Here is a 4,975-nt window from a genome sequence, read left to right on the forward strand (position 1 = left end):
GATCGAGCGAGCACGAATGTGGGCAGAATCATTTTCTTGGGTGCCAATCCGGCCCACAAGACGTCGATAGCACCCGCGCCGCTCACAAAGACCGGCCCGTTTAGCTGCCGCGCTTGTACATCACTAGCCTCACACACGTTCAACGCTACAATAGGCCAGTCCATAGAATTAGCCTCGGACGTTTGTAAATAAAAAAAGGAAAGCAGACAACGCTGTGTGCATGCAGAAAATCAAATAAATTTTTGAAATATTTATTAAGTTTTTATATAGTTAATAAAACTAAAATAAATGGTTATTTATGGAATCAAAACTGCTCTCACACTTTTACAAAATGTCCATGTAATTTAAAATAGGTTTCTCATACATTAAAAAGTATTCATAAAATTTGTAAAAACAAATCATATATTTTTAAATAAATCATGAAATTTAAAAGTTTTTCTTACATTCTAAAATCATGTACTCCCTCCAATCCGAATTAATTGAAGCAACCTCTGTACAATGTTCATTAATAAAGAAATTGTTCACATGTTTTTTATGAAAATTTTCATATGATATTAATAAGTGTTCACGCTTTCAAGTAAGTGCAATAAATAAATTCCAATAATATTAAAAAGTGGTGATACATATTTCCTAAATGTTCATGTATTGTTTTACAAAAATGTTCTTGTCATTCTAAAGAGCGAGCACGGGTGGGCCGAATCGACGATTGATCGGCCCAGATCTGATTTCTAGGGCCCAGCTTATGTTAGCAACGTCCATTTTGAAAGAAAAGAACATGAGGAAAGGATGGGGTTGTTTGAGACTATTCCACTCCACCAAAATCAGCTTTATTTCCTTTCAAAAAAAACTGCTTCATTTCCAGTTCAAAAAGAAAATCAGCCTCACTTCACTATATTCACTTTGGAGTAGTTCCACTCGGCTCGAGTTTCGAGAATGGAAAAATTTGTTGGGAAAGTTTTTTTTTGAGGAATCTCTCAATCTTTATTCAATCCAAGGAAACAGTCATAGGTACAGTTTCTGGGTCATGGGGTGTGCCCAACACACCCCAACCAAACATGACGCCCTATACCTAGCTTACAAGCATATTTTGCGAGATTATGAGCCTCGAAATTGAAATTCCTACGCTCATGAACAAAAGAGCAAGAACTAATATTATTAAAATGACTCCTAATTTCATGCACAATGGATGCATTCGGACCTCCGGTGCCCCTGTTGATGTCGTTAATCACCTCCTGGGAGTCCGAGGCCACATAGATGTTTCGCACCCCAAGGTCGTCGGCGAGTGCTAGTGCCTCCCGACAAGCATAAGTCTCCAAAAGAAGAGGATCCCCGTGTGTGGTGATAAATCACCGCCGACGATCCCAAATAGACTCCGTCCTGGTCCCGGCATAGAACTGCCACTGCTCCTCCTCTGCTTCGCCTTGCCACCGCCCCATCTACATTGATCTTGACGCTGCCAGCCGGCGGTCGAAGCCACCTCAATGGCCTTTCTTGGGCGGGTAAAATACGGGCTGGCTGATGCTCCTGAGTAGTAATGAGGCCAAGATCGCTAATGTAGTTGTTGACAAAGTTGACAGTCTGTTGTGGGCTTTGGAAGATTGCTTCATATATAGCTTTCCGACGAGCATACCAAATCGACCATAGAGTGATGACCATACGTGTAAAGTTTACATGGTCCATCGACTCGTGCAGCTGGAAAAGCCAGATTCTCGCATCAGCTTCCTTGTTCTCGGTCATGTTGGTTACGATGGTGTCTAGAGTTAACGCCCAAACACACCTCAACATAGTGCAGGAAACAAGAGCATGTCTCCATGAGTCCTCGCAGCCACACAGCGGACAAGCGTCGCGGGTCGACATGTTCCTCCGGTTCAAAATGTCAGTAGTTGGCAGTGAATGGTGTGCCAACCTCCATAAGAAGATTCTGATCTTTGAGGGAACTTTTATTTTCCACAGCATGCTCCATGATGCCTCATCTCTATCGGAGCTAGATGTACCGCCCCGACCTTCCAACCATTCCTCCCTCTGCATTTTCGTTCGTTGCAAGAATTTATACGCCGAGCTTACCGTGAAATTTCCCTTCTTCTCTGGAAACCAAGCCCAGAAATCCTCTATATTGCGTGTGCCAACTGGTATCCTCAAAATAGCTTCGGCGTCGATCGGTAGAAAAACCTGTCTAATGACTCCTTCATTCCAAGATGCAGCAGCCGGTAGCATTAGCTCGGAAACGTACCTGGGAGTGTCGGCCACGAGCGAAGTAATCGGTCGTGGAATCATCTCTTTTGGTATCCCGTTGTCAACCCAAATCTTCGTCGTTTGGCCGTTGCCAATCCGGCGAATGATTCCTTGCTTAAGCAGATCGCGGCCCTCTATGATTGCACGCCAAATCTATGATGGTTTTGAGCCCACCTCTGCCTCTAAAATTGTTCCCCCGGGGTAGTAAGCAGCTTTCAAAATTCTTGCACTCAGGCTCGTTGGTTCTTGTAGTAATCTCCAAGCTTGGCGTGCCAACAGGGCCAAGTTAAACAGTTCAAGATCTCTAAAACCGAGGCCTCCCAAGTGCTTTGGTCGAGTCATGATATCCCAAGAAACCCATGCAGGCTTTCGTTCACCTTGTTTGCAGCCCCACCAAAATTTCCGGATAATAGATTTTATGTGGTCGCATAAACCTCGTGGCAACTTAAAACAAGACATAGAATAGACCGGGATAGCTTGGGCTACCGATTTGATTAGCACATCCTTTCCGGCAGCTGAAAGGCACTTACTCATCCACCCTTTCACCTTGTCCCAAACTCTATCACTCAAGTATTTGAAGGTTCCCTTCTTTGAGTGACCTACATCAGTTGGCATGCCCAGGTATCTGTCACTCAATGATTCATTTGGTACCTGGAGGAAGCCTTTAACAGCGTTGCGAACTATCTCTGGACATCCCTTGCTGAAAAAGATGGAAGATTTGTCCTTATTAATTCTCTGCCCCGAGGCCATACAATAACTATCCAACAAGTTTGACACTGCTTCTGCTCCATCAACGCTCGCCCTAAAGAACAGCAGGCTGTCATCCGCGAATAAAAGATGACTGACCGCCGGTGCAGACGGTGCCACCTTAATGTCGCTAAGCTGGGATGACTGATTCTGGGATTTTAAGAGGCACGAAAGGCCCTCTGCTGCTATTAGGAAAAGGTATGGAGAGATCGGGTCTCCCTGTTGTATACCTCGTGAGGGTGTAAACACGTCAGACTTAACGCCATTGAACATGACTGAAAAGGTTACTGAACTCACCATAGTCATCACAATATCAACCCATGCTGGTGCAAAACCCAACTTGTGCATAATAGCTCTCAAGTATGTCCAATCCACACGATCATAAGCCTTCATCATATCGAGTTTCAATGCAGCATAGCTATTATTCTTTGATCTACTCCTCTTCATGAAGTGCAGACATTCATAAGCTGAAATTATATTGTCTGTTATTAAGCGCCCTGGTACAAACGCCGATTGCTCCTCGGATATGATATCCGGTAATACCAGCTTCAGACGGTTTGACAAAACTTTGGAGGCAATCTTATAAAAAACATTACATAAGCTTATCGGTCGGAATTGAGAAAGCAACATGGGGTTTTGTACCTTAGGGATGAGAACCAACAATGTGTCATTTATGCATGCCGGACTCTCTTCTCCTTTTACAATTGCTAGCACCGATTTAGTAACCACCCCTCCACAAATATCCCAATGCCGCTGAAAAAAGTGTGCTGTGAAGCCATCCGGACCCGAGGATTTTGTGGGGAACATTTGAAACAAAGCTTCCTTTACCTCTTTATCACTATAAGGTGCAAGAAGGGTTTCATTCATAGCATCAGTCACTTTCATCGGTACGTGATCAAGCACATCGTCCACCCCCTGAACTCCCTCTAAGGCATATAGTGTTTTGTAAAACTCGAGGGCCATCTGTTGCATCTCTGTTAAGTCGTCGATCATCTACCCATCCGGTCGTTGTAGCGCCTTTATTAGGTTCTTCCTCCGGCGCAATGAGGCTCTCATATGGAAAAAGTGAGAGTTTCGGTCCCCTTCCGAGAGCCACTGGACACGGGATCTTTGCCTCCACATGAGTTCCTCCCGTAAGTATAGCTCGATCAGACGATCATTAATCTTGACTTCCGCATGCGATGTCCCAACACGTGATGCATCATTACGCATTCTTTCCGTCTCCTGCTTTAAACCTCTGATTTCCCCTCGTACACTACCAAATGTGGTACGGGACCAATCACCCAAGTTGTTTGCAAGAGCCTCTAGTTTAGCCTGTACCTCATGCACATGCAAGTTGTGGCCGTTGGGCTCCCAGGCCGTTTTAATGGTCGTCTTGAGCTCAGGGTGCCTGTCCCACATGACTTCATACCGAAATTGATTTCTCTTTTTCCTGCTTCTCGGTGGATAGAGCTGGACCAGTATCGGCGAGTGATCCGATGTTGCGGCCGTCAAGTGCTCCACCGATGCCGACGGAAAGAGGCCGCACCAATCAACTGAGCCCAGTGCCCTATCCAGCCGTACTCGGGTGTAGGAACCACCCGCGACTCTTTTTTCGAAAGTCCATTTAGTTCCTCTGAAACCAAGGTCGACCAGACCGCACACATCTACTGCGTCCCTAAAACCCTGAATTTGAGACTAGCTTCTGGAACCAATGCCGTCATGCTCATCATGTTTCAGGACTTCGTTAAAATCTCCCACACACACCCATGGTGGGAAAGGTGACTTGGCAAAAGATGATTGCTCCTTCCTTATCAATCCAGCGACTGTGTTCGAGCTGTGGTGGTTGGAGCCGCTGGCACGAGCGAGAGATGTGGATGTGGGAGATGGATTGGCTGCTCTGCGTCATTGATTCCATCATCGAGCTCACCCCGTCAGTCTAGTAGATCCCCAATGGCAGCGCCTAGCTCATCTAGATGACCACACAATGATAAATGAGGGGACCAAGTTCTGCTAC

The sequence above is a fragment of the Triticum dicoccoides genome, chromosome 1B (assembly GCF_002162155.2).
Source record: "Triticum dicoccoides isolate Atlit2015 ecotype Zavitan chromosome 1B, WEW_v2.0, whole genome shotgun sequence".
NCBI lineage: Eukaryota > Viridiplantae > Streptophyta > Magnoliopsida > Poales > Poaceae > Triticum > Triticum dicoccoides.